A 13,040-nucleotide genomic window follows, 5' to 3' on the forward strand; every position below is an offset into this window, starting at 1 on the left:
TTTCTTACAAAACTTCTGACCTCCCCCTACTGCCACAGATGACCTCTATCCCTAATTTACTGAGAAGGTCAAGGCCTCAGCTCTTCTCTCTACTATCTCAGTTTTGTCTGAATCACCATCCATCCTTTGTCCCCCCCCCCCACCATCCATTCTTTCTGTTTCCAGAGAAGCCACATCCTATTTTTCACCCCAAAGCTAACCTTTCCCGGGGGTCTTTTACCAATGATTCTCCACTTAATCCCTATTGTTCATTATCTCACTCCTTCTGGCATCTTCAAGTTCTTGTTCTCCTCTAGCTTCTTGAAAGCAGGCCCTGTTGTCTTGACCGCAAAAACCTATACCACAGCTATGCTTTCCTGTCAGATTGCTAGCTAACCTGTCTTTCTGGAAAGTGTAGGCTATAGTCAATTTATCTGGAACGATCACAATTTCGTTTTTTTAAAGATTTTATTTATTTGATAGAGAGAGACACAGCGAAAGAGGGAACACAAGCAGGGGGAGTGGGAGAGGGAGAAGCAGGCCTCCCGCAGAGCAGGGAGACCGAGGCGGGGCTCGATCCCAGGACCCTGGGAACATGAGCCGGCTGAAGGCAGACGCTTAACGACTGAGCCACCCAGGTGCCCCTGGAATGATCACAATTTTTATTAAAACTGGCCTCTTAAAGGTCATCAATGCACTGCTTAAACACCACACCCAATGACCTCATGCTGCTGATTTCTGTAACCCTTGATACTCCTGACTGTGGGCCATGCTTAGGAAAGGAGGACAAAGGGGGTTGGAGAGGGAGAAGGAGGTAAATGAGATTCCAGAGGGGAGGTGCAGTTTTTGCAAGCTGCCATTACAGAGGTAAAGCTGAGTCAGACACACCAGGACCTTGGGCTTGGTTCCTTTTTGTGGAGGCTGGAGGGTGCAGAGTTGCCTCCCAGGCCCTATTGTCAGAGCCCAAACAGCAGGCCCTGTACATCCTGGTGGACCTTGGGCACAGTGCTGCTTGGGCAGAGGACTGGCTGTATGACTTTTGTTTTAGGGAAAGGAGTTGAACAGACATCCCAGGGCCTACGGGAAGGTTCCCACTTACTTTATGGAGTCAGGCATACCGAAAATGTTCAACCTGAGTGTTTCTAATCAAAAGCACCCAAGTCACTCCAAATCCAACACTATACTCAGGAACGCAAGATAACCTTGGATGCTCTCTCTTTTTTCAGATTCTTACCATGGTTTCCATAACACCATGCTATTCCTCCCTCTCTGGTCTTCCTCTCTCACTGGCTCATCTGTTGCATGAGCTGTAATAGTCAAAACACCCCAAGTTCCCCTTCATGCTGATTCCTCTCCTCTCAGTACATCCACCCTTGAGTTCTCTCTCATTCCCATGCTCTCGGAAAGCCCGGTGAAGCACCCTCCTCCTCTGATGTGACCAAGAGTATACTGGTCCTAGGAGGCACAGTTTATCTTAGATTAATTTGAAAGATATGCAAACATGCACCAGGCTACCGCACACTAATTCACCAGTTTGGAAGGCTGTGGGTGGTGATGGTGGCCACATTCATTCATGCTGGAAATTACAAGTTCCTATAGAAACAACAGTGCTCATTCCACAAGTCCCTTGAGGTTGCCACATCCTTTCATTGTTCACCATCTTTAATTTAATGGCACATTTTGTAGTCTCATACTAGAGGGCCCATTCCTTTGAGAGACTCAAGACACATTGATATGTAATGATAACTAATGAGGAAGGTAGAAGGAATGCCAGCATTAGAAAATTGCTATTTGGCCATCACCACAGTAATAACTGCTTCAGGCAAGATTCATCAAGGAAAGCTAAAAAAATTTTTTTAAGTTTATTTATTTAGTTTAGTAATCTCTACACCCAATGTGGGGCTCAAACTCACAAGCCTGAGATCAAGAGTCAAATGCTTTTTCCAACTGAGCCAGCCAGGTACCCCAAGAAAAGCTAAAACTAAATGAGCAAATGTAGGATGAGAAATAGGATAGTAATATAATCTCAAAGTATCTCCCCATAAAATACTTACCACAAAGCTAAAATTAGTCATTTTACAATGGAGAATACCTGGCAGATACCAGTTTAACCAAGTGATCAAAGGGAACACCATCATTAATGGGACAAAAAAGCATCATGTGCTTCTTGACATGAACCTCTGAGAAGGCTACTACATGGCTTTTGGAATGTTCCTGACAAAAATGCATAACCTCGATCTAATCGTGAAGAAACATTAGACAAACCCAAACTGAGGACTATTCTGCAAAAGAACTAGTCTGTATTCTTAAAATCTTAAAATGTCAAGGTCATGAAAGAACTATTTCAGATTAGAAGGGATTAAAGAAACACAACAACTAAACACTACATGTGGTTTGGAATCTAATCCTGGACCAGAAAAAGGACTTTAGTGGGGCAACTGGCAAAATCTGAATAAAGTTTGTAGAGTAAATATTATTGCTTCAATGCCAGTTTCTTGATTTTGGCAATTATACTATGGTTATGCAAGCAAACGTCCTTGTTTTTTAGAAAATACACAGTGAGATATGTAGAGGTAAAGGGGTATCATGTTTGTGATTTACTCTCAAATAGTTCAGAAAAAATTGCATGCGTGTAGAGAGAGGCTGAGAATAATAAAGTGTGATAATATATTAACATCTGGGGAATTTGAAAAAAGTATATGGAGATTCTTTGTACTACTTTTGCAACTTATCAGTTTCCAATTACTTCACAATATAAAGTTTAAAAATATCTCATAATAATCATACCAACTTTTATTGAAGACTTGATGAATACTTACTAAATACTCTTCAAAGCACTTTGTATGTGTAATACCTTTTAATCTTCACATTAACTGCATGTGGCAAGTACTCTTACTATCTGCAAGTTAAAGATGAGGAAACAGGTTTAGAGAGGTTAAAAGACTCGGCCGAAGTCCCACTGTTAGGAATGTTTGAGCCGTAATTTAGAGAGGCTGTCTGATTCCAGAGCTCATGCACTTCACCTCTGTGTCATGTATAATTTACCAAAGATTGCTTAGATTAATCAGCCATCTGGCTGGCTCAGCTCTCTGGAAAATTCTCAATGACATCACATCATGTAGCTATAACCAGGTGGCTCTGGCTGGGACTACATTCACAGTTTTTAAGCAGTTTTCTTTTCTCCTTTAAAAAAAAAAAGATTGATTTATTTATTTTGGAGAGACAGCATGTGCATGCGAGTGGGGGGAAAGGCAGAGGGAGAGAATCTCAAGCAGACTCCCTGCCCAATGGGGAGCCCAATGCAGGGCTGGATCCCATGACCCCGAGGCCATGACCTGAGCTGAAACCAAAAGTCGGATGCTTAACAGAATGAGCCTCCCAGACACCCCTTTAAACGGTTTTAAACAGGGGTAGGGAAGAGACCGATACTTCTTACTTCTCTCCAGTTCTTTCTCCTTCCCTGGACACTGAAGGCTACACTTCTCATCTTCACTGCAGTTAGGAAAGGCCATGTGATTAGTTCTAGCCAATAAAATGTGAGCGGGAGTGATGTGTATCATTTCCAATGGGAAGTATTTAAGGGCAAGTGTGTCCCCTCCATGCTCTCTCTTTACTGGCCGTGGTGACTGTGAAACTGACAAGTTGAAATGGTAGAGCCACAAGATGGAAATGATCTGGATCCTGGAGTTACTGCATGAAGGACAGATGCCTAGAAGAATTACCCCACCCCTGTTGGATTTTGTGTAAACAAGAAATAATCTGTGAAATTAACCACTAAGCTGTCAGGGTTTACTTATGACCACAGCCTAGCCTAGCCTGATATGCAGACTACAAGGGCTTAAATGCTTACAGGGGCTTGACTAGCAGACAATTAAAATGAATAAAGTAGCTATCAGTGAACTAGGAATGGGAGGGGAACTGTGTTGAATAGGAGGTGCTTGTCCGGTTATAGAAGAGCAGGGCTCAGACCTAGCTCTTTCTCTTATGAAATATTTTGGGGCCAGCATTGCCGGGTCTTAACTGAATTTTTATTTTTTCAAGAGAAGCTGGAAATCTGGATGTTAATGTGAACTCCCTCAAAATTTAAATGTTGGCAGCTCATACAAATTTAAAACAAAATGAAGTCAAAACCAAAAATAGACATCCTTGCTATTTCCTAAACATCGTAGGAATGCCTCTGCCTCAAGGTCTCTGCACTTGCTGATCCTTCTGGGATGTTCTTCCTCTTAGACACCTGCAAGACCTGGTCCTTCTTCGCTTCAGGTCTTTGTCCAAATATCACCTTTTCAGCAAAGCCTTTCCTGACCACCCTCTTTAAAATTGCAACACCCTCTCCCTCCCCCCTGTATTCTCTCCCCTTTCCCTGTTTTTCCCCCCTCTTCCATACTATTTATCACCTTCTAAATTAATAATAATTTAAAAAAATTTTGATTGGTCTGCCCATTTCCTATCACTATACTCAAAGTATATGAGGGCAAGAATTGTTTGTCTTGATTTGTTAGCTTTTGTATGCCAAGTGCCTAGAATAGTACCTGGCAAATAGTGCTCAACATTTATTTGTTAAGTAAATGATTTTTAAAAAACACTCCACTATGTGAATCAGACCAAGCACACCTGGAGATTTGATGCAGTTCAAGAGCCATCAGTTTACAATTTTGCTTTTAGACACTTACTGAGCAGTCTTTGGAGAAAAGTGCCATTTAGGGTTGTGAGCAGTCCTCTGCCTCCCACAGAGTAGACATTTGATTTATTTTGTTCTGGGAAATAGACCACAATGCGTTTTGAGAAAAGTCTTGTCTATTTCAGGGAGCCTCATGCCTGCTTTCGTCTTCCCAGAATACTGGGACAGCAGTCTACTTTTCATCTTGTCTCGGCTGTAAAGCCTGGATTTCATTCCTAAATTTCTGTCTAGATCCTGGCGTGTAGACCAGTCCTGGTCTTCCCAGTTACAGGAGCCAGTGCCATGCCTTTGGGTTTGAGTTGCGTTTGAGTTGGGTTTGAGCTGGGTTTGAGCTGGGTTTGAGTTGCGGTTGAGTTGCGTTTGAGTTGGGTTTGAGCTGGGTTTGAGCTGGGTTTGAGTTGGGTTTGAGCTGGGTTTGAGCTGGGTTTGAGTTGCGTTTGAGTTGCATTCGAGTTGGGTTTGAGCTGGGTTTGAGCTGGGCTTGAGCTGGGTTTGAGTTGGGTTTGAGTTGGGTTTGAGCTGGCTTTGAGCTGGGTTTGAGTTGGGTTTGAGCTGGCTTTGAGCTGGGTTTGAGTTGCGTTTGAGCTGGGTTTCTGTCACTGTGAATGACAGAGTGCTGACAAGTTGAATGTGACTTTGGGCAAGTTGTTTCATGTTTCTGAGTCTCAGTTCCTTTGCTTATAGAAAGGAGTGGGTCACATTAGAAAAGCACCAAAGCCTTTTCCAGGATTTCAACACTTTATAGAATTCTAACACGATTAAGGCTCTCAAGCTATGGAGCCCAAACATTTTCACCTGTGGGTGAACTTGCTTCCCCAGAGTCACATGCCACTCTGCCCCTATCACTGATATAGGAAATGTTGGGGTTTGGAGCCCCAGAAAGAATTCTTGAGATGTCTTCAGTGCAAAAAGATGGTTTTGTTAATGCACAGGGACAGGACCCATGGGCAGAAATGGATTGTGAGGAGCAACTGATTATATACTGTGGAGTTGGGGGAGCTAAAGACAGGGAAGTTTCCAAAAGAACTTCCATGTGCTAAAGACTCACAGGATCCTGGAGGCCTAACTATTGTCAAGCTAAGGTTGTTTTTTCCTCTAGCAAAGCATTAACGTTGGGATAGCTCGGAGTTTCCTGGAGGAATGGCCTACTCTGTCTGCCTCCAGTATTTGTCCACAGGCCGCAGGTTATAAGGAAATTCATCTGTATCCACCTTTCTTTTGCGTTTGTTCCTCACCTCGTCACCACCAGCTGCTCTGACTTAGGCTCTCCCCCTGCCCCTGCTGGTAGAGCCATTCATAGGTCACTTCTAGTATCTCCAGGTCTGTCCTACAACAGGATCCTTGTTGGTGCATTATGTTCTTTCAGACCCGGCTCTTGCTTGCTGCAGTTCAGGGCATGCTGGTAACTGTGGGTATGTTCCTTTTCCACACCCACACGGTACCTGGTGTCTGGTAGCTGCTGGGCCACACTTGGGCATCAGAATAATAATAACAACTAGCATTTATGGAATGTTACTGAAGTGCCAGGGACTCAGTAGTGCTTTACGTGAATAATTCATATGCGGCAACTACTCTTTGGTCTAGAACATACTCTTCCCAGAAAACTCACGGTTCTCCCTCATCTCTTCCAAGTCTTTGCCCAGTTATTGCCTCGCCAGTGAGGCCTATTCTGACTCCCTGCATCTGGGCCTAACCCCCCCCCCATAGCTACCCATCTCGTTCCCTTATGGTACTTTTTTTCCCAGAGCACTTTCTTCTAACATACTCCTCTTTATGATTTCCATACTAGTAGTGTTTCCTGTCTGCCTCCCTTACTGGAATGTAAGCTCCGCAAGGCTAGGGTCTTTATTTTGTTTACTTCTGTCTCTCAAGCCCCTAGGACAGTACCTGGCATATAGCTCAATAAATGTGTGTGGAATACATACATATTTTTCATTTTGCAGGCGAGAGAACTGAGACACACAAAGGGAAGTAGCTATCCCACGTCACATACCCAGCAAGTGACAGAGCTTGGGTTGAAATCCAGGCCATCTGATTTCTATTAACCACGACACTATCTTTGTGTGAACTGGGTAGTCCCCAGACCTGGATGTATCCTCCCGGGACACATTGTTCCTCCTCAAGGGCCTGCCGCAGCCCTGGGGCACGAACAGGGCACTGAGAGTGGGTCCCAACCCACCGGTGAACCCATGAATCTTCCTCTTCCTTCAGCTCAACCCCATCCCTTCCCCAGACACTGCCCACTTCCAGAATAATATAGTATCCTCAATGAGATTAAACTTTCATTTAAGCCAGGGAAAGAGTTCATCTTCTAGAAACATCAGTTTTCCACCTAGCAAGTGCTCCTGAGGTTAAGAAATAGAAGGATTGGCCACTTTATTGCAATGAAGTGGGATATCCAGAAAACAAAACAGAATCAGCAGTAAGTGTGTAAGTGTGTGTGTGTGTGTGTGTGTGTGTGTGTGTGTGTGTGAGAGAGAGAGAGAGAGAGAGAGAGAGAGAGAGATGAGCAAGACTTTTATACCGTGAGCTCCCCTTACCAAGTTCCTCTCCTTCTCTTCTTTTAATTCTAGTTCCAAAGTCCAGCCATGCTACCAATACCTGCTGAAGCCCCTCTGAACGGAACAGGGTTTTCTGCAAAGCCCACCTCCCAAGAGGGCTGGAAGGGAGGGCAGCTCCCCACTGCAAGTATGAGAAAGCGTTGTCCTATTACTGGAGGATTTCCCCCAGTGCTTCCTCAATCCCGCAACGTCCGACCGATTAGAGCCTCCTGTGAGAGTGACTCCTCCACACTTGGTGAGAAACGGTAGCTTTTCCTTTGTATGCAGTTCCTTCCGCTCCCTGCCCCGCCCACTGGGCAAGCGACAGAAGTGTGTATGTGGTGTTGTTTTGAAACAAAGGAACACTGGACGTGTTGCACAGGCCATAAAAGGCGGAGAGGTACAGAAAGACTGTCTGGGGCTGAGCGCAGTGCTACGCAGAGGGTGCTTAGAAAAGGGGGCTGATCATCTTTCTGCTCTTGGAGAGAAAGCTGTGTCTTAAAAGCACAGCCTCCCCTTTGTGGCCCTATGCTTCTGATGATACCAACAAAGATACTAATATTAATAAAGATGCTATTCTCCTCTCCTTTTCTCCTGCCCCCACCCCTCTGCTAGAAAATCAACACCTGTGAATTCTATGGGGGGCCAGGGGCGGAGCATTCTCCTAATGTCAGCCTGCCGAAAGGACCCTGGCACTTATCTGAAAAGACATCTGTGCCATAGGACCAGGCTAAGGGGGATGCGTTTCCAACCTCAAACATTTCCTGTCTTTCTAGTGACTTCCCGTCTGTCCATGATTGACAAGTAGTTTTAGCTGCTGGGATTGATAAAAACAAAACCAAATCCTGTTGCGATCTTTTCACAGCTGGGCCCTTTGTGTTCGTCTCTGAGTGAGTGGCAGGCAGGACCAGTGTGAGCAAAGAGGGTAAAGCTGAATGCAACGTTGCCCCAGAGGAGAGAGGAGGACAAGGTGGGGTGCCACATAGCCTGTGCCAGGGCCCGGGGCTCTGAGGTACGCAGCAAGGCCTGGGAGCGGCAGACCACCACGAGCGGTTAGGTCTGAGGAACCCCAGACAGTCATTTTTACTGGCCTCCCTTTTCCTCTCTTGTAATTTGGGAGGCTTGGGGGAAGATTCCTTGACAGGATGGCCTCCGGCAAACCACACATCCTCCTACCTCACTGTTCTCCATTTGTAAGGGAAGGGTATGCTGCAGGTACCTCTGAATTGTTGTGGTTCTGAGGCTGAGAGGAGGCAGGAGGGGCCACATCTCATGAAGCCAAGCTAGCAAGCGGGGATGCCAGATGTGGCCATGCCAGTGGGTCTCAAACCTGAGGGTTCATCAGAATCCCCTAGACTGGACTGTGGACCCCCTCCCCCCAGTCGCCTTTCAGTAGGACTGGGTGGGGCCTGAGAATTTACATTTCTGACAAGTTCCCAGGTGATGTTGCTGCCACTAGTCTGGGAATCACTGGTTGACAACCACCGCTCTAGATCTCCCCGTCGCCCAGGCGGGGAAGCCCTCAGAGATGAAGATCACACGGGTGAAGCACAGTGCCCCCCCCTTCCCCGCCCAGGGCTGCAGCCTCCAGGATGTCTACCTTTCCTTTCCCTCGCACCTGTAGGGGGCAGCTTGGTTCTGTCTCAGCCTAGAGTAAGGACCCCCCCCCCCCATAACCTGGAGGTTAACTGCTGATAAAATACTCCTATTTCCTGAAAATCCTAGACAGATGCTATCTATCTGGACCCTTGGCTGGGGAGCCCCTTCAGTCTGAGTGTTCTCAACATGGGCTGACTGGGGCTTTAGTACCGAAAGAGGTCAGTTTTGCTAATGGGGGACTCCTAAAGGCAGGGAAGGAGTGGGTCACATTCGCCTTAGTGTTCCCACTGCTAGCAAAGGGCTGGCTCAGCCTCGGGGCCCAATAAATGTTCCACAAACGAACAAAATAAGACCCTAAAATGAGTATTTGTGCAAGAGCCAGTGAAAGAGAAGGGCAGAAAGGGTTGGAAAGAGTTTTTGTTGTTGTTGTTGTTGTTGTTGTTGTTGTTTTGAGAGAGAACACACAAGGGGGGAAGGGGCAGAGGGAGAGGGAGAAGCAGACTCTTCAGACTCCCCATGGAGCAGGGGTTCCCATCACAGGGCCGGATCCCAGAACTCCGAGACCATGAACCCCGCCAAAGGCAGGCACCCAATCAACTGAGCCACCCAGGCGCCCCGGGATGGAAAGAGTTTTAAACACTGTCAGTCTATCAGGGACACCAACCCCTGTTTGTGAAAGCAAGAGTGTCCTCTGAAGCTGAGTGACTCCTTCTCCCCTGTGAGGAGACACAGGACTTCACCAAGGCTAACACGTTCAGACAGAGGGCTGCAGGAGCAAAACTAGCCAGCAGGGGGAGCCTCTACATTTGCTCTGTAGGTTCTTAGCGCCTGCAAGGTGCAAGGCATCCCCCAGTCCTTCTGTTCTTATGTGGGGGAAAAAAAAATGTGATACTGCAAAATGCCTCAAACGTTTATTTAAAACAAGATGAGAATAAATAAGCAATACACAAAAAATTCCCAAGCTGAATGACAGTATTCTATTTGTACTACAAACAGACAGCCTACTAAATCCAGAGGTGGTGCTGCTCCAACAAATAACAATCCTCCCACTCAGGAGGCTGCCCAGCCTATAGATTTGTCCAGTGTGGAAAGGGAAGGCATTCTGGGGACATGCAAGGAGCAGCAGAGGCTCTGAGATGGGAAGAAGGCGTTTTGGGCAAAAGAGAAAACTAAGTTAATTCGAAAGGGCTCCTCTCTCCTGTCCAACCCTCAGACTAGGAGGTCAGATTTGGGTAGAGACTCAAGAGAGGGATATGAGAAAAATCACAACAGTCACGTTATCTACCCACCTGTACTCACTTTTCCATGATGTGCTGATTTCTATGTGAAAGTGGTACCCTGTGGGGCCTACTCTCAGTAGGAGAGGCCTTCTGGTTGAGTCTCTGAGAGTGGCCCTAGGCTTGTAGTACTGTTCCATTCCCTCACTCTCTCAAAGATTCTCTAGTGCCCATAGTGACCATGCCATGGGACATGATCAGCACATAAGACAAGCTATGGATGGAGGACAGAGCAACGTCAAGTGACCGACCCATGACGGACTGCCAGATCATGACTGACCCTCAGGAACAATGTTATCTGTCCCCCACACTGGTAATGGACACATCATTTGGTGGCACTTTGCACTAAAGCAGTTCCTTGAGCTTTCTATCTCCCCTTCTCCAAAGCTGGTCCCCGTCCCATATTGTCAATCTGCTATTTTATCGTCAGCATTTACAAATTCATCTAAACAAGAAACTTTTTATTTTCTACTCTCTCTGCCATCCACATTGAGGCAACAAAGAATCCTGATGATTCTCTGTCCTTTCCCTTCCACAGCCACTAATGAGGACTCATGTGGATGGTTCCTAGCCTCTGTCTCCTCAAATTCCATTCTCAACACTGACTCCAGATGATCTAAAAGTCATATTTGATTATGGAGTTCACCTGTTTAAAAACCACTGATAGCTCCCCAGTGCCTATAGCGGATGAGGCTGCGTTACTTTCAGGAACCAGGCAAGGTAGGAATAGATGAATGAGGGAATGAATAGAAACAAACAGATGGGGAAGAGGAATTGGGAATAAGAGAGTTTTATTGTACTCCTGTCCTGTGATAGGAGACCCCACCACTGCAATCCTGTAAGCCCTTAAGTTGAATTCCAATCAAGACAGGGGAATGCAAATTGGATTTAAAATCTTTTATTCGATTATTTATGCCACCCCAGCCAGGCAGGCTTCTCATTTCCTCCTCTACTCTCCTTATAGATTCCGAAAGCACTTTGGACTGCTTCCCTAGGATTTGCACTAATGAGAAATAAGGTGCCACACGGTCAGCCTAGCAGACTATACTCCAGAGGGCCTCTCTCTACTCATTTGGGTGGGCACTTCCAACAAAATGTCCCTTCTAGTCCTCCCCAGCCTCTAGCTGGACAAAAGAATATGGTCTCAAAAGTAGAACAATACTTCCTCTTTTAACACAGGCCCTTGTTCTCTACTCTCCTTAGAAAAATATCTTTTTCTGAACACTCACACACACACACACACACACAGTATTTAGCTTCTGATAAAAATTGCTGTTACTCTGTTTTTGTCCTTAATATCTGCCTCCTGGGGCTGGATGGCCCCTGTTGCTGCACTTGACGGGAGCCAACAAGTAACCACTTGTGGGTGTCACCGATGCTGTGACTGGAGTGGCCCTGGGATGAGGTGCTGAGACAGTGGTTTTGTGTTTATGCACCCGGGAAACCGTCATGTTTACTCACAGTGTCTTTGGTCAGCTTCCAAACCAGCAGTACCACACCTGTTAACACTGGGCTCCCCACCAGTGACTGATGGGCTGGCCTCTTAGTTGTAAGGAATTGTTACTTTTAACTTGAGCAATTGGTGGTTTCCTTTGAGAAGCACTTTTACAAACACACATCAGAGTTTCGCCTGACAAAAACCCTTCATGCCCAATGAGGTGGTGAAACCAAAAGGTGTGGCCATGTACTAAGCAGCCCGTCTGTTCCTCTTCTTGAGAGACTCATTGTGTCTATCAATCCACTTGGATTTGTTGAGCTCCCACTGCGTGTTTGGCATTGATCTAGCCTTCAGGGACCCAGAGATAACTAAGATACAGTCTGCCAGGGGTGGTAAGTATGTGAGCAGGGAAACGTAGGGCAGGGTCCTAGGCCTAGAAAAGCAGGCAGTGGCCAAGTGCTGTGGGAGCACAGAGGAGGTGGAGAGCAATTGGGGAAGGTTTGTGGAAGAGCTGACATTTGAGCTGGGTGTAAAAGGCAAGGAAGAAGCTTTTTAAGAACAGCCATGCCAAATACTGTGCTTGGTGCTTTACTGGCATTGATGGATATGCAAGGCTCATAACAGCCCTGTGAGAAAGAAATTGTTATGCCCATTTTACAGATGAGGAAGCCAAAGCTTAGGGAAGGTTAAGTCACTTGCCTAAGGTTACATACCTAGTAAGTCAAGGAGCTGGGACATGAGACATTGCCAGGTACATAGTAAGCACTCAGTAAACATTAGCTAATAAAGCCCATGCCCCTTATACTGTGTTACTATGGCTCCAGAAGCATGTGAAAGAAGCATATGTCTGGGTTTTACTCTGGATCCCTAGAGGCATGAGTCCTTTTTGGTGGCATTCTTAAAGCTCTGAGTTACATCTTGGAGCCTTGCCTACATTATGAAGAAGGCAGACTCGGTCTATGGCTCCCATTGGTCACAGGCGTGCCCCTGTTCCCCTCTCATGCACTCCTGTTTCTTCAAGCTGCTCCTCCTGCTCTTTCTCCACTTTTAAACAACCTATTTCTTAGTAAAGGATCAGGCCATTTAAGTTTGAATCTGAGAACTCAAAATATGGGGGAAAACATGGAGATCATTTAGTTCAGCTTTTTGATTTACAGATGCAAAAACTGAAGCTGAGTTAACCAAGATTCTTTTTGCTTCAAGAAACAACACAATTTAAGCTATCTCAAGTAAAAAAGAGAGAGAGAGATATCAGAGATATATTAGCTTTCAGGGAATTTTTTTTAAAATGTCACTGGTTGATTTGTGCTCTCTCTCTCTCTCTTTTTTTTTAAAGATTTTATTTATTTATTTGAGAGAGAGAATGAGAGACAGAGAGCATGAGAGGGAAGAGGGTCAGAGGGAGAAGCAGACCCCCCGCTGAGCAGGGAGAGCCCGATGTGGGACTCGATCCCGGGACTCCAGGATCATGACCTGAGCCGAACGCAGTCGCTTAACCAACTGAGCCACCCAGGCGCCCTTGTGCT

Source organism: Eumetopias jubatus, unplaced genomic scaffold (genome assembly GCF_037043125.1).
Source record: "Eumetopias jubatus isolate StellerSeaLion01/CBP00866 unplaced genomic scaffold, mEumJub1_p1.0 scaffold_9, whole genome shotgun sequence".
Lineage (NCBI taxonomy): Eukaryota > Metazoa > Chordata > Mammalia > Carnivora > Otariidae > Eumetopias > Eumetopias jubatus.